This window comes from Nesoenas mayeri (assembly GCF_963082525.1).
Source record: "Nesoenas mayeri genome assembly, chromosome: 3".
NCBI classification, from domain to species: Eukaryota; Metazoa; Chordata; class Aves; order Columbiformes; family Columbidae; genus Nesoenas; species Nesoenas mayeri.
Genome location: NC_137544.1, coordinates 43,894,360 through 43,914,980, shown reverse-complemented (window position 1 = coordinate 43,914,980; position 20,621 = coordinate 43,894,360). Strand labels below are relative to the sequence as shown.

At 38.4% G+C, this 20,621-nt stretch overlaps 1 long non-coding RNA gene across 3 annotated transcripts; it reads right to left on the bottom strand.

Annotated features, from left to right (window-relative positions):
- Positions 1-9,820: 9,820 nt before the first annotated feature.
- On the bottom strand, positions 9,821-19,498 carry LOC308039627. Of its 3 annotated transcripts, XR_013922037.1 has the most exons (5): positions 18,755-19,498; positions 17,549-17,910; positions 13,900-16,007; positions 12,208-12,398; positions 9,821-10,369 (listed from the first exon to the last, which is right to left on the bottom strand). It is a non-coding gene; the product is annotated as an uncharacterized lncRNA (long non-coding RNA). The 3 variants fall into 3 exon arrangements; XR_013922038.1 differs by lacking the exon at positions 18,755-19,498 and having other exon boundaries at positions 17,549-18,743; XR_013922039.1 differs by lacking the exons at positions 17,549-17,910; positions 18,755-19,498 and having other exon boundaries at positions 13,900-17,531.
- Positions 19,499-20,621: the final 1,123 nt, after the last annotated feature.

Here is a 20,621-nt window from a genome sequence, read left to right as displayed (position 1 = left end):
CTCCTATTCTCAAGCCTTTGCTTTGATTGCATTTTCCTGTGGTCTGTTCAGGCTGTAATGAAAAACCTGGTATCACTTAAGTATCCAGGCATACTAAAGACAGACTGAATTGGTGCAGCAACATAGAAAATTAATCAGAAATCTGTTCTCACACCTACAAAGAATTAGTGGATCATCTGTCTTAACGAAGCCTTGGTTTTCAGTCAAGAGGAATAAGAAAAGGCAAACAGGGAGCCTTTGTATCTCATTAGAAACAAAAAAAAAAAAGTGATTCCAGCACAGCTCATCAGTGTTCAAAAGAAATCATTTTAGTATATTGCCAGCTCTGCCTTTTTTTTTTTTTAATTTTCATGCTGAACTGACAACTTTTACTCCATCCACAAAGAGGCTGACAGGTGGAGCAGCAGCTGAACAGCTGCAGGCTGTTGGCTGCCTGTAGCTTGCTGTTAGTGGCCGAGAACTTCTCTTCACTCTGGTGTTCCTCTCTCTGGAGAACTTGGGAAGTCAATAGCACAAAGCCAAGCCTTTTCCACCACAACTTCACCAAAGGTGCAAAAGAAGCCTAAAAGGTTAGGACTTCATGTATCATTATTTCTAAAATACTGATATACATGCCTCCCTCTTGAATTACAAATAGGACAGAGATGACTTTTGCCCCTAAATGGTTTGACAAGAAAGGAAGTATGTTGAAAATCTATCTCAACCACAGGTTTCACATTAAACTGTGATTACTTCTTAGCCTTGGCAACCCAGTAGATAACAGCAGGTATGTCACTTCAGAGCAGACAGCTCTTTTCAAAAGTCTGGACCAAAGCTGAGGACTGTTTTAATTTTCTAGCACAATGTCTTCACTATTCTGCTATCATCTCTAGTCTACTAGAGAGAACAAATGTGAATACCTGAAAATAAGAAACAAAAACCCAAAGCAGTCCTGCTAGAGAGCAGGTACATATGACATGCCCTAAATATACTGCAGGTACCTGGTATGAGGTGCATGGATGTGAAGAGCAAAAAGCAGAGGCTGCATTCTTTCATCTCAGCCACTTTCAATGCCTTTTCTGCTACTCTGTTCCTAAATGCTTATTAGAATCCTCCAGGACAGTTATCTTGTCAATCGTCTATAGTATGTCTGTTAATTCCACTTGCAAATGTGCAATATTGACAGGAATAACTGTCACAATGTTTACTTCCAAAATGAAAGACTGTGAATCCAACAGCTGTGTAATAACAGAGTGCAATACATGATTAAATGCATTTCTGAACATAAATCCTGTACTCCAACCAGGGGAACATGCACAGGCCTGGCAACTAGGAGGTCCTCAGCTTCTTTCCATTTTCTGATATTCTTTATAATTTGTTGAAGAAAGACTCCAAGGATGAACAAGTTTGACTGCTGCAGTTTTTTCTTACTACATTATAGAGACCTGCTTAACCTCCCTAAATCTATCGTCTACGAAGGAAGGCTACATTCACACTAACAATTAGGTGATATTCAGAAGCTGTTCACTTCTCTTCATATTTTAATCTCTGCTGGTCTCAACACCTGAATCAAACACAGTGGTTCTGTCTGTCTTTACTCCACCCATCTGCCAACAAAGGGTTTGCTCACCTTTGCCAATTACAGTCAAATCTGAAGACCAAAGTTGAAGCATAGCCAGCTAAGTAAATTATTGCAAGGTTTGTGAAACTCTGTAGCTAAAGAGACCAAAACTTGCATGTACCAAAAGGAAGGAAAACTTAGTCTATATTTCTTCTGTCTGTTAGCCAGCTACTGGCCATTATTTCCCAAAGAGCCTTGCCAAATGGCACATGAGCAGCATAAGGACAAGGGTGCTCCAAGAGAAACAATGGGCATCCCGACAGCCAACTAACTGAGAAAGCCCTACCTCTGCTGGCTCTCACATGACCCCCTTGTCCCAGAAGCCCCTCTCCTCTGCCAGTCACATGGCCTTTTTACCCTCCCTCTTTCTGCCTCTGGGGGTCACCATATTGTAAAATGTCATACCCCTCACATTGTCAGAGAGCCCCCTGTGATTGCCCAGCAGGAACAACTGCCCCTTCTCATTTACCCAGCATGGGAAGGCCCTTCCCACCACACACACTGGGCCACTGTTTTGTTTTAGATGCCAATATAGGTTTGAGAGCCACCACTTCATAAACTGTGATATCCCATTGTGTTTTCATGCAACTGACTGCCCGTCCCCTCAGATTCCTCGTGGTCAGGAGAGGGGCAGATCCAGGGGCAGAGGGATCAACAGCCCTTGAACTCGGCAGCACTGAAGCACCATCCAACTGCACCCCTCCACAGAGCAGGGGCTCCTCCTCCCCTGCCTTCCCCTCACCATGGCTCTACAGATATATTTTCAGGCATTTTAGTTGCTTTCTTACATTTAGATAGCTAAATTTAGTTATATACAATGCTACTGAAAGGCACTAGGGAGGTTCAGTTCTGTGCTCTGATGGTTACAATTCACTGTGCCAGGATGGGATGAACCCAGTCCTAGAAATGCAGCTTTTCTTTTGTACTTCAGCACTAGAGATGACCTTTCATAGGGCATTTCATCTCACACATTATAATTATATGAATGAATGTTGAATTGCTTATTGCAGTATGGGTATCTTTTAGAGACTCCTTAAAACATAATGACTGCCAAATTACTCTGGAGGAAATGATGTTGCAACACTGTAACAACAATGTAGCTCAATGAAATACCTCTGGGGAAGGACAGATTAATCTATTATATGTTGAATCATAACTGATTCCAGTCAGTTACATTCACAACCTCAAATTCACAAGCACCAAGATGCATGAAAACGGTCTGCTAAGGATTCTGGCCAGAAGATCCCTGTATCCAGGTGTTTCAAGTTGCTTCCCATACTTCCTGGTTTTTTTCTTACGTGTGTGCTGATTCTGAATTCATTTCATCCTACCTTTCAGAAGCTGGCAGTAATTAACCTCTCTATCTTGTCCCACTGCTGTAAGTCATCAGGATTTAGTCACCGTTCTCTGTTTCAAATCTGCTTGTCCTGAGAAATTGTAAGTAGATGTCTGCTAGAATCTTGATTACCTGCTTCTGTAGGTGTCAGCAACATGTGATTTTTATAGCCCTTCTCCTTCTGGCTTTTTCACCCATTTTCACATTCGCTCTCCTTTCATATCAATATAAATGTTTTTAGTGATTTTCCATAGGCCTAGAAGATTCCTGGGTTTCGATTTTTTAATATGTTGTAGGCACTTTGGTACCTGCTGGCAGTAAAATGACAGCTACTTTTTATGATTCATAAGTTTTCCTCTGAAAAGTTTCTCAGGCTTCTGGTACTGCCCCTCAGTATTTCAGCATTATATTATAGTAAATTTTTCACCTTCCTGTCTCAGAATCACAAAAGAAAAAAAAAACAATTAACTTATTTCTATGCAGTTGTTTTGTCTATACATTCTAATCTGATCCATTATTCATATTCTATCTCTGTTTTATTTGATTCTGGTAAGCTTTATATTGGGCCTAACAAATTTCTCATCTTGTGTTACCCACATTACATTATCCTCTTTTATTCAAGACCACTTGAAAAAAACCTTTGCCATTCATAAGGCTGACAGAAAGAAATGTGTGAGTAACAAAAAAAAGTCTTTTGTTTTTAAATAATATTTGATGTCAGTCCTGCTACATATTTGCCCAGGTCTGTCTTATTGGCTAATCAGAAAATTATTGGTTATAACAAACATGTGAATGGACATCAGATAAAGATCTTGACCAAAGTTCTATATGCAACATTTATAGTTAGGACTGGCAGCTGACTCTGTCCTCAAGTTAGAAGAACAGTGATCAATGGCAGATAGTAAATACAAACTTTAGTTCATAGATCCCTTCAATGAGAAAATCAGGATGTTGAAGAGAAAACAGCTTTTCAAGAAACAAACAGATATTTTTAATTAATTCATATTAATAAGAAGAAGCTTCCTGCACATGATTCTACAATAGAACATATTTCATACTATAGTAAACATTAAAACATAATTTCAAAAAGCACACAAGGTTTGTATCGTCAGTCTTACATTCTGTTGGTACTGTTCAGCTGAAGAATAAAATATTTCATAACAGGAAAAAACAAAGTCTTCAAATGCTTCATCATCAGACCATTAAGATAATTTTGAAATTTGCTTCAGAACCATTAGTATGATCATAAAAATCTACTGATAACAATGTAAGAATGTAAGCCTTGAAAGACAGATAATCGCTAAAGAGATTGGGCAGCCTCTCCATGCCTTTGTATTGATTAGGATTGTTGTCTTCTATAGCAGTCCTGAAATGTCATCCAGTTCCAGATACCACAGTTCACACTAAGGTAAAATAAACACATAGTTTAAATGTGTTCCATAAGCTTCTGCATGTCCCTAGTACACCTCTTGTACCCTTACAGCCTAGAAGAAAGCTTAAGAACAGAGATATTTGTTAGACAAAAGGAAATTCCATTTTGCAGAATTCTTGTATCTTAATAGAATCTTATGAATCAGCTAGCCAGGTAAAGGAAAATATCGTTGCAAGGCAGACACACCAATGAGGCAGAATTAATGTAAAGCTACTCATTTCCATCATGTCTTTGGTCACAGCTTTCTCTTCTGCCAGACACAATTTTCTTGTTCACTGAGAAAGAAATTAGTATGTCATTACTTGCTGTAGAACACAAAATTCTAAGGAGGGAAAAAACCTTAATGATAAACTGCATAGCAACTGAAATCTCACATAGGAAGTTTAAACTGTTGAATAGTTTAGAATTTTATTCATATACACTTCTTCTGAAGTCTAGAGTATGAAAGTAAAGAATAATCTATATGTGTTTGAGAACAATGTGTTCCAATATTGAAGTTATAATTATGCTTAGGTTTCATCATAAGTCTTCCAAACAAAATTCACTTCAAATAAGTCTTATAAAATTATAAAAATATTCGCTGATAATGTCTAGCCATGTAACCGGTGACATTTTTATGTGACCATTAAAATGTGAAGAAACAAAATGAAAGGTAGTCATATCACTTGAACAGTTTCTGTAGTTCTAAATTTATGAAAAACATCAATATTTACAAGAATTCAATGTTTTATTCAACACTCGTCCTTGTTTCTTTTAAAGTGCTTTCTTGCTGCACTTGTAAGTATCCTGGTTTGTAAGTCAGGTTACCACTTGGCTTCTGTTCAGACCATTTCTGTTTGCCTTTTAGAAACTTCTAATAGAGGATTTATACCCCCAAAGCTTCCCACTCCCCCATGAGCACAGTTAACTTTTAACAGAAGTGGTGGGACAGATATGTTTACCAACTGACAGCTACTGCACACACATAAAAAAGGAAACACTGGGCCATCAATTTAAGTCATGCACAAATAGACTCTACTAGCAGGGCATCAGGAGAGTTGGTTGCCTGTCAGGCTTCTCCAGCTTTTTGTCCTTTTTTTTTCCTCAAACACCACCATCTCTTCTATGCCTGTTCTCCTTTGACTGTTGCAGACCCAGACAGAAATGTGAATAGACCATGGCACACCTCGGTCACTTAGCTGGAGTTTTTGAAACTGTCTATACGTTAATTGACCTAAGAATATGGAAACACAGAGAGCACCAACCTGCATCCCATAATGGTTCTACAGGTAGCTGTGAGCTGCCCCACAGCCATGGACAGAGGGAGCTCACCCCACCACCACCCACCCTCTCAGTGTGAAGCTTACCTCAAAATACCACGTCTGATTCACAGGCCCATTGGCTGTTTTCTTCTGATTCACGTGGGAATTTCAGGAATCACTCTTGAGTTTTTACTTATTGTCCCAACATATATGTTCTTCTGAAGCTGAGATTTGGCATTTTGGCAGGCAGTGTTGTCTGTGTCTTCCAGGATGGTGCGAAGCCCCAAAGCCCACCCTAGTGCATGGTCATCCCAGGAGTCTGGGTGTGGATGCAGGGCCTCTTGGAGCAGTTCACTGCACAGGTCTCCTCTTTGCATGTGCCAGGGGTTGTGTATGGGCTCCTTGGTGGCCTCTTTGGATGGCTTCATAGCCTTTGGGCATGTTCCAAAGTGTTTGTGGCCTTCCACCCTTCTTTCTGGTTCCCCCTCACAAACTTCCTCCCACCCCAACATGCAAGGACTTGTTCAGCAGCCATGTAAAATGAGGGGCCTCAGACTTGTCTTATACCTTTTATCTGTTTTCTTTCTATTCACATTAAAACTTTACTTATTAATTTCATTAGCTATTATTAAAATTTTGTACGTTATATACCTACAGATTCAGGTATATATGTATTTTAATGTATGTACCTTCATATATACATATCATTATATGCTATATATACACAAATATATACATATGAAGTGCATGTATCAATAACATCTATATTTATGCATATTTCAACACTCCTGTATAGGTAATTTATATACAGAAAAAAATTATAAATGCATATTTTCTCTATATTAGCATTTTGTGGTCCCAATGAGCAGCCAATCACATAGTGATGACCTTGTCAGAAATGGCAGCTCCCCCCCATAAAACAGGAGCTGAAACAACATTGCAGCCACACTTTGTTTGGCGAAAGGAGACTTGCTGCCATGACACCCTTCCAGTGTCAGGCAAAGGGAAGGCTTGTCCTGACAGACAATCACAGGGTTACCTGAGAACATGTAGGGTATGATAGTGTCACAAAAAGGCATCAGCCATTCACAAAGCAGCATGGAAACACGTGGCTCACAACATCTTAAAAAATGGCAGCTCTCTGCCATAGTACGGTGGAAGAACAAAATGGTGGCCTCTGTGTATGTAGTGGGAAGGGGCTTCGTGTTGTGAGGGACTGCCGGGTAAACTGGAAGGTGCAGCTGATCCTGGCAGCCTGTCACAGGGCACTCTGTCAACATGCGGAGTATGACATTTTACAAAATGGAGACCGCACAGGGGCAGAAAGAGATGGAGTAAAGAAACCACTGGAAGAGGAGAGAGACTTCTTGTGAAAGGTGGTCATGTGATAGCCAACAGTGGCTTGGCTTCCATGGGACCTTTTGGGGTTGGGGGCACCTCTGGCTTCTTCTCTTAGGTGAAGACTGTCCATATGCTACTTAGATCACATAGAACAGTTAATTCCTGTTTCTTAGTTCTTTGACCAAAAATAAGGTAAAGCTGGGTGAGATACCTTAAGAATAGGAGCGGGGTATGGTTTAGGAAGAAGAGGATGGTGAGCTCCAAGTATCACAGAGATAAAAATGCAGGAAAGCCAAAAACATGAACATTTTGGTTTTTTACGCTAAAGCTATTCAACAATGAGGGATTTATTTCAGCAGAAATAAGCGAGCACAGTTAACATTGTCTTACTGCAAGACTAAAAACTATTTTATATCAAAGCATCAGTTTACCATCAATATTAACTGGTCAAATGGGACACATATTGCAAATGCCTCTTTTCAGAAGCTAGAATCCAATTCCTGAAATGGATCTATCACACCTTATTTTTTATAACATTTCTTGGTAATTTAGGAATATCTAGTTCTATGGAACTTTTTTCTTACTCGAAGAAGAAAAAAGAACTATTTTGAAAAGCAGACCACTTTGTCTTAAGTACTCTCTTTTTTCTTTCTTGCTAACCAGTGCAATGGGATTACTTTAACAGATTAACAGGTAAAACATTAAATTCTGTGTTTCACTGCACATACAGTTAAATTTACTTCCATCAAGCACACTTTTTTCTGCCTTAGTCAGACATTATTATAGAATAAACTGTTTGAAATTTAGGTGAGGTCCATGCAATATCTAAATTCCAATAAGTGTCAGAAAAAGTTATAATACAGTAATAGTACAGTAGAGTACAACAATTACACAATTCATTATATTTATCCTAGAATAATTCTGTATTAGCCTTTACTAACTAATTTGTGTTCATATCTAGCTGCATTACCTAGTATAATCTGGAAATCAGAAGAATTCTTTGTGCAGTGACTTCAGTATTATATATTTAAAAGTTAGTTCTGGAGTGTAGAATATTTTGGTCAGCTAGAAATATTTTGGAACATATTTGGACCAAACCTGAAAATCTAAGAATGGATTTTTAAATTTGATTATTTACTGAAATAACAGAACTTATGTCAGTCCAATCTGATGCTCTGTCAGGTCATATTGACACTGAACCAGCCATTCCCAGAAGCTGTCTGTACAAGGAAAAGGCAATACTGTTTTTAAGCACTGTATTTTCAATAATTTGCTTTCTGATTATGGCTGTGGAACTGCGAAGTTGTGCATTTTTTTAAATATACAAATATTCTTTTTCAGTGTAAAACACTGTATTCACATGCTTATCAGTGAACAAAAGTGCCTTTATGTGATTTTATAACTGCTGCGTTTTCTACAGATTACCTACTTATAGGCCTCATTGTGTTTCCCTCACTTCAAAGCCAGCCTGCAAAAAATATCCTTTGAAAACAAAGGAAATTCCTTAGATTCACATAGCACTTCAGAAAGTTTGACTTAATGCTATGACACAGTTGACAGTCTTTGATCAAAGAATTTCACAACCTAAGCCTATAAAATATTCAAACCAATCTTTTTGTTTCTGCAGTGCATTCATGAAATAGTCTGCTAGCAGTGTTTCAATTTTAGACTTTTTAAAAGCATCCTGTTCATTCCAAACCAACTCTTTTTTTCTTATGAAATCATAGCTATAGCAAGCACAAAAAGATTGGCATAGAAAAATTGTAATATTATCCATATTATAAGGTTTGGCAGTAGCTAATAATTCATTTAAGAGGTCAAAAGCCTCAATTTTCTCAGTTTTCTGAAAATCTTTTAGGAGTGGAATTTTCCACGCACTTGGTCTTACTTTTTGGTCAAATTTATTTGAGTTTGAGAATTTTTCTATAAACCACATTTTCCATGGTGCCTATATATCAAACAAAGTTATAGGTACTATTTTTCCTTAGTATGTTCCTGTTAAAGTGCTTAAACCAGAAACTTCACAGCTAATCAAATTGTTGAAATACTTGCCCAACCAGAAAACAATGTGAGATGGAGAAAACGTATAGAGCATTTTTAGCATTTTAAGTTGTCTGTAGGTAAATTTTCACCATAGGTCTAGCCTAGTAAATTGAAAAAAAATAACGAAATTTCTCCCCGATTAAATTAAGTTTAAGGAAGAATAATAATTAGCAGAAAATATGTCTAAGACAGGAAGCTGGAATAAAGCTCCTGGCCACTGAGAAATTAATTTCTAGGGCAGTTTCCAAGCTAGATAGCATGAGAAGAGGAGTTAAAATGTTTTAGAATTATGCTTGAGTAGCATACAGAAAGGATTGCATGACAAAATTGGAATTACAAGAAACAGAAAATTAAGCTAACTAGTTAAGTAATTATGTTTATGCATTGGTTCAGCCTGATTAGGGTCACCCATAACATTTATCAAAACTTGTAGTAATAAGATGTAACAATTTTGTCCTCTTTTTTTTTTCTTTCAGTGGCACAACACTGGTTATGGATTTTTGTTTTTATTATCAGTCCTATGTTTGCTAAATACCACTGAGGAGGGATTACATGGCCTTGACAGGGTGGCACCATGTGGAGTAGATGATCTGTAGAATTTTGTGAAACTGCATAATTGATTATTCTGACAACATCCTAGACTCAACCACCCAAGCAGACATCCCTTCCAGTCTTCTATCCCACTGTTCTCAGCATGGCCTGCATCAAGACTTCAGACACTGTTTTGTCTGTTGTTGGGGGAGAGTTGTTGGAGAGAGAAGAGGCAGGGAAAGAGTTGTTTTATTTGTGGTGTTACATTTGAATCTGTGAGTAACAGTAGTGGGCAACTCTCTGATGCAGTCAGGGCAACATTTGCTGATTTCACATGTCATCCGAAGAAATTTTGCTGCTTCTGGGATGTTGTGGAGGGACTGCCAAAGCTTGACTGACACTGTGACTACTATCTCCAGCTCTTCTTCCATATAGGCACCAATAACACTGCCAGGGGCAATCTGGAGAGTATCGAAAGTGGCTACAGAGCTCCAAGGGTGATAATCAGGGGCATATGGGCTGAGGTGTGTTCTCCTCAGTCTTCCTAGTGAGGGGAAAAGGTGTGAGGAGGCGAGTACTGATACTGCATGTCAGCAATTGGGTGCACAGCTGGTGTCAGCAACAGGGTTTTGGTTTCCATGACCATTGGACCCTGTTCACGAGATCAATGTCCACTTGGGAGAGATGACATCCACCTCAGTAAGTGGGGAAAAGGTATCTTTGCCACCAGGATGGATGATCTGGTAAGGAGAGCTGGAGGCCTTTAAACTAGGAACAACAGAGGAGGCTGAAAGCTACCAGCAGCCGTTTCAGGGAGAGGTGGTCAAGGTTAACAAGCAAAAGACCTAGGGCAATAGGAAAAAAAGTCAACACAAAATCAGCAAAACAGGGCTTCAGGTGTCACCTCCATCTTTTACATTTCAGCAGGGAGGTGCCTACAAGGCACTATTGGTGGGGGTGGGAAACAAAAAACAAACCAACCATACCAACCAAACCAACCAAACAACAACAACAAACCCAAACAAAACAGACTCTTCTATGGAATTCAGCATTGTGGGGTGCCTCTATGAAGTGCCTGTACACTAATAAATGCAGCATGGGGAATAAATACAAGCAGTTAGAGATCAATGTGCAGTTGCAGGGATATAATCCTGTTGGGATCACAAGGACTTGTACAAGGTAAATAAGAAAATGAGCATCCTTGTTTTCAGTAATCCACAGCAATACAGTAGGTAAGGATTAAGATGCTTTTTATACAGGAAAATCATGTCTGGCAAACATATTGAGGTCCTTTGAACTGGACAACAAGCATGTGGATAAGAAACATCTTGCTCATATAGTCCAGCTGGGTTTTTTGAAGAGTATTTCACCAAAGATTCTAAAAGAAACTTAACGGTTATGGGATAATGTAGAAGATTGTTCAATTATTTTGTGTTCATATAAGAACGGAGTAGAAAATTATTGATTTTTTACAATGAAAGAATGTCACCAGTGGATTGTTGGATGGTTTTGTTCTGAGACTCATATTCAACACATTCATATGTAATTTGGAAAACAGGGAAGTTACTGAAGTTACCAGTTCAACTGTGAAGACTGATGAAATTCAGGAGATGTCCATAGAAAAAAAAAAAAAATGATTTGATGAATTCTAAACTAAGCGCCACAACTCAGAAGTGAGTTCTCAGTGTTAAGATACATCCATCCATTTTGTAAAAACAAAATCTTGCTGTTTAGTAGCAATCAATAAAGCAAACAACGTTGAGAAGAAAAGAGAGAATAACATTATGCCATTACAAACTTCACAGGGCACCCATATCTGGAATATTGTATAGAAGTCCCTCATGGTCAAAAGGATTTAGCAGATCTGCAAAAGTTTCAAGAGAGCAAATATGATCTAAGGTGTAAAAAGACTCCTATAAAGTCTTAATGATGGAAACACGCAGCTTTAAAAAAAAAAAATCCCAATTTTAATCAATTATTCACTATTTCTTCCCATTTAAGAACTAGGGGGAAAGAAATGGATCTATCAAACATGAGGCTAAAACCAATCTAAAAAGCAGTGTTTCTTCACGCCATGTAAAGTTATACATTAATAGGGTACGCCATGGTTAAACATCCCTAGGCAGCTAAATCCCACACAGCTACTTGCTCATTCCCTCACTGCAGGACAGGAGAGAAAATCAGAAGGGTGAAAGTGAGAAAACTCATGGGCTGAGGTAAAGACAGCGAAGAAAAATTAATTCATTGAGTGCTTCCCATCAGCAGGAAGGTGTTCAGCCATCTCCTGGACAGCCGGGCTTCATCATGTGTAATGGTTACCTGGGACAACAAAGGCCATCGCTCTGAACATCCCCACTTCCTCCTTATTTCCCCACCACAGCTTTTATTGCTGAGTCAAACATCAGATAGCATGGGATATCCCTTTGGTCTGTTGGGGTCAGCTGTCCCAACTGTGTCCCCTCCCAGCTCCGTGTGCACCCCCAGTCCAGTTGCTGGTGGGGCACGGTGAGAAACAGAAAAGGCCTTGATGCTGATTAACAGTGTTTGGGTCACAAATCCAAAACATGTCACCCTATGAGCTATGATGAAGAAAATTGACTCTATCCCAGCCAAAAAGAGTACAAATAGCATGCAGAATCTATGTCACAGTATCCTGTAAATGCTAGTTTCATGGGAGTCATACCTGAGCTAGGCATGTTCAGGAGGAAGCCACAAGAAGCTTCTAAATATCTATAGATCATTTATTGTAGCAGAAATTGTTGAAAGATGGGAGAGAACTCCTGAGAAGGATCATACACGCTTTCCCTCTTCTGCCCTTCTGTTAGAAGCCACCATTGACCACTGCTGGAGACACGACAGGTGAGCTTGACCGACCTTTCATGTGAAACAAAGCGATCAGTATTTTTAGCAGACCTGCACACAACATTTACAAGCAAATTGCAGTCTTACACATTGACATGATATAATAATGATCTCTACATAGTTCTTTATTCCTAATAAATCTTAGTACAGATGACATCTCTATTACCACATTTCATTACAACTTTCAGATAATTTTTCTTTTTCCCCAACTGAGTTCAAAACATGGCTTAAAGCACTCCTCATGAAGAATTAAAATATTTTTTTCTCAGTAGGATGGCTCAAGGGACAGTTCAAGATACAGTTAAAGAAGGAACTAGTTACTAATAACAAATGCTTTAATTAAGTAAGATCTGTTTCTTTTGTTTCCTGGGTACTATTGTTATGTTCTTTAGTATTATAAACTTTTATTAGAACAAGCACACCTCTCTACTTCTTTCAGACAGAACAAGGTCAGGACATGGACATTTGTAACATCTGCATGAGTTAGCACTCAAGGCTCTGGGATGTGTGAACTGTTTAATGGGTTGTTAACTCAGATGTGCATGGATAATAACTGAAAGATCAACTTGTCAACATTATTTATTTGGACACTGATCAAAGGACTATAAGAGGATGAGGGAGATAATATAAGGTCAGAATAATTTTCTGTGGGGATTTCACTTTGGCACATGAATATTTTTATTCCTTAATATGTTACTGAGGAAAAAAAGAAAACATTCAAGAAATCCAGGGTGAGCCAATAGCACAGAATCAGTTGTGGAACAACATTCCAAGCAGGGAACGAGTCTGAGCCCATGCTGCATTTAGAACTTGCTGCTGAGCACAAGGAGTCAAAATGCACAAGATAAAATCTTGTTCAGGGCTCTGAACAGGTTCTCATTTTGGTGTCTCATATGTGTGAAACCTAATTTACAATTCCTAGAGTTTCCTTGAGTTCAAGACCTGGTATCCTAGTAAGAAGTCCCTATGGCTTAGTTATACAAGGAACTCTGCAATAGAATAAAACAATGGCTGCCCAGGAGAATTTCATCTAATATTATATATAATATTATTTTGAAGACTGGCATAGAGCAAATAAGAAAGGTTTCATTCAGTTTTAGTATTCCAATGAAATGACTTAATTGTTACCAGCTGAATGTTTTTGTTTGATTATGCAGGTTCCTGTTTTCATTACTTTTTTTTTCTCCTTTAAAGCAGAATTTTGTTACAAAAAGAGCTTGAGTAAAAGAAAAGAGAAGAGGGCAGGCTGTGAGGTGCCAACCTTGGGGCAAAATCTTCCACAAGAATCTGTGAACTGAATATGACAATGACTGAAACAGGCACAACATTTGCATAAAACAGTTCAGTCTCCTGCAAGTTTTCACTATCACTTTATTAATAGAACGTCATAATCATTAAAGTGAAAAAGATCAAAAGTGCACAAGTTTTGCCATGGAATATAGCACCCAAGTATGATGTCTTACACCCTCTTCAATAAAGAAAAACAGAAAACTAAAGCCATTATATTACCAACCACAAAACTTGGCCAAAAAAAAAGTAAGTTCCTCTTCAGTGTATCAGTGGCTTCTGTCAATTGCCTTTAAAGAAAGAAGAAAATAAGTCACATGACAATAAGAACAGCATATCTATAAATGAGGTATTGTATGTTTTCAGTTTCTCTAATGGGAAGAATATCTTATTTCTCCTATATTAGTGCTTTTGCTTCTCTTAGCTTTTCTAGAAGATACTACGATTTTCCTCAAGTATATTATATCAAATCCATTTTTTTTTCAAAAAGCAAAATGATATATCTAATGTGTTAACAATATGTCTGATGTGTTAACAGTGATTCATGGGCTATAATTCAGGAGGTACAAGTTTTCGAGGTTTTTAGGAAAACCCAAGGTATGTGGTATTGAGTTGTATCAGTCACCTTGAATCCCTGCAACATCAGGCATGTTAAGACAAAGCTCCTGTCCTACCACACTGTGGATTCAGATATATCTGAACAAATAAATCACCATAATACACAAGAGTATCTACAAAACATGGTTGTCACCTACTGACATTTATTAAATTTTTAAAAAATGGCAGCAAAAATACAAGAAGCTGATGACAGTCATTGGGAATATGCAACTACTTATATAGTACACATTTATACTATATATTTTGACATATATGTCCAAATAGAAAATACAGTGTGATCTAGGATCTTATTATCTACTACAGCTTAAGGAAAATGATGAAACATTCCCCTCTAATAGGAAACAATATTTTTAAACAGTGGAATCACAAGGTATGGTTTCATCATCAGAAGGTAAGAGTAAATTATTGAGAAATGGAAGACAAATCCTCTAAATTTCAGAAGATGCCCAGGTCATTGCTCTTGGAAAAAAAAAAAAAAAAAATCAGGTCAGTCTAAAGCAGCTGGTGACCCACTCTTCCATTAGCACACAGTATGGTCCTGTGGATGAAACCACTGGATTTAAACTGGAGATACTAAGGGTGCTCTTCAATTAGCATTTTAGTTCAGAACACGAGTGTCTTTTGCTACGAATTTCTGATCATCCCTATTATGTTCATATTGTGGAGCAGTCCCAGAGCACACAAATTGGATTGGTTTCAGATGAAACAAAACTAGAAGCTGTTCCCCAGAGCAACATATACCTTGGGCATTCAAACCAACAACTGGCGTTCAGTGCATAAGACCAAGCAGAGCTAGTCAAAAGCTACACAATGCACTGCAAATTAATATGATGTGGATATCAGGTCCATCACCTGGTTTGCTTTCTGATCTGCCTCAAATGCCACTATTTGCTCATGTGGGTGTACTCTCAGTCAGCTGTACCCATTTATTTTCTTATAACCTTGCATGGTGCTAAAACAATTTCACAATAAATTACATAACAATAACTCACAAGCACTTACATGTACATTTAAAGCGCTGTGTACAGAAAGGCAGTACACTGCAAATTTAAAAACCAAGAACATTAATAACATCATAGGATAGAAAGTCTACCTCCTGTTGTGCTCACTTTTGCAAATAGTGCTAATGATACTACTGGAATGACCTATTTAATATAATCAGCTCTCTACAAAGTCTGAAGTGCAATATTTTCCATACCCTAGCCATACTAAAGTATTTTACCGACTAAGTTGCAAACGGAGAAGAAAAAAATCAGTTCACTTCTGTACAAAGAAATACTGAGGAAGATTCTTTTATAGAAACACGTGCTCCTGGAGGACATTATTATCCTGCAATGCTAACATCATCCTGTCTCAGTTTCCTTGCAGGGTTCACTAGAGATAGGAATTACTCCTCTAATTTAAGTGCTACAGTCTTCTCCCAGAGGGACAGTGTACACTTGGTCAAAACTGAATTCCTTGATCAAGATTTTGGCCCAGCAGAGATTTTAACCCACTCAGTAACAGAGAAGCCAATTGCTATAGCCCACAGGTCCACTTTTCTTGAAGAGTATTGAAAGAAATTAAGTCATACCTCATTGATCTTAGCAAGGAGTCCAGACTTCACCATGCAAAATGCTTCCATTCAAAGACAGGTTACTCACCCTTTGGTAATCAGGTTTCCTTTCTTTTGAGGCTATTACCCAGTCAAGTTCTACACTTTTAAATCCTTGGTAACTATTAAAGGTTTGAAAAACACCACAGGTTAGGGTAAAAAAAAAAAAAAAAAAAAAAAAAAAAAGCATAAGACTAAAAAGATAATGGACTTCCAGTTTACCAAGTTCTTCTAAATAATACTTTCAAATCATAAGCAGTAAGGAGGTTGAGGACTATGAATAAAATCTTCCCCAAAAAACAGTGTTTTACTTACACAAACCCCTTAAAATAGATGTCTGGGATTAAATTTCGTATGGATTCAGAAGTAAGAGTGCCACCTAGTGAGTCACTATCAACATGCTCTGTAGCTCCTTAAGTATGGGAAATCAACCACCTGTATGTTTGAACCGGGAGGAAGAGGGCTTGGGAGGTGTCTTCCTATTTTTCTTTATGCTGTTGTATATAGCACAAACAGAAGTTAAGAGCTTGATGCAGAAATCACTGTGGGGAAATTATATAGGCTATGTTATTCAAGAGGGAAGATCATATAATCACAAACCGTCGTTGTCCTTAAAATCTATTAAGGTAATTCATTTCAGCTGGCAAATTCTGACAGGCTGGAGAAAAGGGATATCCAGCAGTGCTGTTAATATGTATTGTTTCTCTTGCATATGTGCTAGTATTACTTCATCTTGTAAATTCAAATAGTCCTTGAGGACAGGCTCCATCTTTCTCCATGAATGTACCTAACTCAGCTGATACATCATTCAGTCAGAGCACAGATGCTCTCTGGTCTAACTTAAATAATAAAATTCCTCTTGAATCTCACCAATATGCAACACATAAAACTCTGTGAATTACTGTTCATTATTCATCAGACAACTACAACCAGTAAGGCAAAGTACTCCAAAATCTGACTAGTATTTGTAAAGAAGTTTACACTGAGACAACAGGAGCATATACTCTGTTCCTGAAGGACAATATAATCCTCATCTGTCTGTTCCATCACCTAGTACATTTCTAATGATTTTTTTTTAATTTCTACATACTAATTTATAATCCCCTCATTAAATATTTCAGAGATGTCTCAAGGCTTTCCAGCCAGCCAGCAAAATCTTACAATAACAGATTAAGTCACATGGGGGTAAATAGAGGAAAGGAAAGAAAGCAGTAAAGGGGCAGCCTGGCCCAGCCTGCAGGATTCCTTTTCTTTCCCTACTCTGCCAGACTCACTTCCCTGGATGTTCCCTTTCTCATGCAGCCACTTCTCCTGACTGATTCACATCAACCCCTTATATCACCTTGCTAAGCCTCCCAGATGCCTTGCAGAGCCAGGCTTAAGGCTCCAGGATACACTGGAAGGCATGACTTTACCTTTATGAAGGAGGTAAAAACAAGTTATTGCTGAGAGAGGAGCAGTCCCTTCGCATACTTTTCATCCCCCACCTCAGCAGGAGCTGCAGCCTCTGAAGGTAACAGATGGGGATGGACCAGCTCTTCCAGTCCCCACCTGAAGAAGGACAGGCAGCCTGCTACTTTCTACATACTGCCACACTAGTCAGCAACCAGTTTTCCTTAAGCCTCCAGTAACCTCTGAATTTTACCTTCATGTGACTACACACCTTGTTCAAAACAGTTCTAATGAGCCAGTATCACATTCTTTCTTCTCCTAGAATTGGTTACTTGTATTTTCTATGTGCCTCTGTGCATTCATGCCTCTGCCATCCACTTGGATTTATTCCCAGCGCTGCTTTTCATTTGACAGCCATTGTTTTCTTTAATTTTTCTAACACGTACCCATGTTTATGTGAGTGCTATTTTGCTCTGTCATATGCCCAGAGGGTCATTTACGAAAGAAGGAAAATATCATTATCTTTGTTTAACAGCTAGTGAGACTCAGGCACAGAGGTTAAGTGACTTATCAAGCAGATGTCATTGGCAAAGCTGGAAATGTCTTCCCTCTTTGAACATACTGCTTTCTGCACTGAAAAAAAAAAAAAACAAAACACTGCTGATTGCAAAGGAACAGATAAAATGATAAATATTGCTGGTTCCAATTCTATTACACTATCAAGTAAATCTTCACTTGTCAGGTAAAGCCATTGGTAACTCACTGTCATTAGTTTCAGCTTAGTGCTCATAGCCTGTAGGAACAAAGGTACTACATTGAACATCCATTTAAAAAGCAATTCCATAACTTTGAAATGCCACTGGTTTTCCATCACTGATTTTGTAATTATTTCAGATCACTTCATAACACTTAGGAAAAACTGTCTAAAAGTAATTGTATTACATACAAATTCATTTGTGGAAAACAGCTACCTAACCCTGAAGCTGTTTTTTCTTTACTGAGATAGCTCTTTAATGTCTAATTTTTATTAAACTGTAATGATCAGACAGATATTCAACATAAACTGTGAAGCTAAATGTTAAAAAAAAACAGTGCAGTAAAGGCTACAAGTCTCAAAGCAATTCAAGCAGAGAATGAAAAATGACAGATCTAGTGGTTACATTAGCTGCTCACGCAGTATATAAGTAATGTTAATACAAGTGTTGGACCTTTAAACATGTTCATAGAATAAAAAGACCCTTAAGCGAATTGATCAAATAAAAATCCTAATTCTAAGTCTGAAACGCTCTCCTGGAATACCGTGAAACAGGCAACTTAAGAATCTGATGACATATTTTGGTCATTACTAGCAGATGCCCCAGAAAGGATATTTAGGCATTAGGATTAGGACCCAATAACTACAAATGTCCTTTTCAGCTCTTGTGGGTGCTTTTCCCCCCAGCATCCTACCTGTAAAAACCAGAGCTGTCAAACTTACCTAAATTCAAGTGGTAGCCTGTTGGAAAGGATTACCTGGCAGTAATCAGGAGACAAGAAACGGCCATACTGCTGAAACATTACTCTGCAAAGGAGTGAGTGAAGAGTTATTCCCACATTTTTTTTCTGAAGTTATTGGTTGGAAGACTGTTCACTTTCCCCATCCTGTGCTGGACTTAATGTTTTTCTGCATTTCGCACTTCAAAGCTGTAGTAAATCCATGGAAGATGCCATAGGAAAACCACCTTTAAGGTGAAATGGAGAGGAGCATGCCTTGGATGGGATGCTTCCTCCAGTTCTGTGTGCCTGGATCTGCAGGTGGTAGGCTTATAAGGCACTGCTCAGTCCAAAGTCCTGGGCAATTTTTGTAAAAGGTTCTTCACCTGACCACACAAATGTCCTGCTCCTTCCTGACCTGGTGCCGGCCACACAAATAATTTAGTGTCCTGTTCAGTTTTGTTTTGTTCTTCTGAAGGGTGGCCAGGTACACAACTGCACCATAGTGTACTGCCAGCTCTTCTTCCCATCTGAACACTTTCAGGCTCTGCTGGGTGAGGAGACTGTCCATGGGCAGGAGAAGTCCAGAACCATGGTCAGAAACATGTTGTTTTCCAGTGCAGTGGGCCTTGGATGTGTCTTACACCTCAAGTGTAGTGCAAGGTCAACAGAAAGAAAAGAGTCTGCAGTTGGTATTTTACCAGCTTCATGTCATGTAAGAATGATAAACTGCAGTCCTGCCAGAGCTGGTTCAGTTCATATCCAGGGTGTGGAATGCATTCATTGTACACACTGTATCATTTTCCTGTCAAAACTGTAGCTGGTTTCAGCAGGGGGAGGGAAGGGGAAAGCCATGTGCATGCTCCGATAAAGATATCTAGGAAGGACAAACATTTTCACATGGTACATGTTCATTTCTTGTCCAAAATTATGACAATTTATGTTGTGAATGGACAGCAGTCTCATAATTCTTTTTTTGCTAGCAGCAAAAACTTTTGGAAATGATAGCAGCAGCAGAGAACAGTCTGCTACCCAAAACTATAAACATATTTGCTTGCCAGATCATATAACAGTCTCAGCTTTTATATTTTATTTTAGAAAAATATTTACTGATACTGCCTCGATCCCTTTAAAATAACTTACCTTCCTCTAAGATTTTCCTTAGTCATTCATTTCCAGAAATCTCTGTACTTGTAAAGCTATTTATTAGGATTTTTAGAGCAAATGAGTGAAATAGGCTATTGGATCAATCTTGATTTGTCAAAATCACTTGTAAAAATATCCCCATATATAAATGTTATCTATCTTTAAACATTATATGCATTTTTTTAATACAAGGATTATAATTAAAATATTATGAAGTCCTGTATAAGGTAGACATGCAGCCATTGTGAATTTATACCAATTGCTATGTAAAGCAAAACCAGTAGGGAACTGCTGCAGTCCCACGGAGGCCATATTAGTCTAGGATTCACACTGATATATCTGAGAGAAAAGTTCAAGGACAGTTTCAGCTTCCTATCTGCTGGCAGGCCCTGTAATCAAGCATAACAGCACACAGACCGAAGTGGCATGCAAGACGACAGAGAAGCAGAAAAAACATGGCAGAACTATCAAAATAGGGGCACCAGAAAAATAGTTTCTAGTTACATCTTATTTTTTCTACATGTGAATGCAGAAAAAATACATACAATGGCTCATTGCAACCTTCTGTGACATAGGACGAAACAAACCCTGAATAAAATGACACAATTTGGTAGAGAGGGTGCTAAATAGAAATGGATAGATATTTGAGAGCTGCAGAGCTACTGGAGAGGGTCCAGCAAAGAGCCAAGAAGATGATGAAGGAAGTGGAGTATGTCTAATACAAG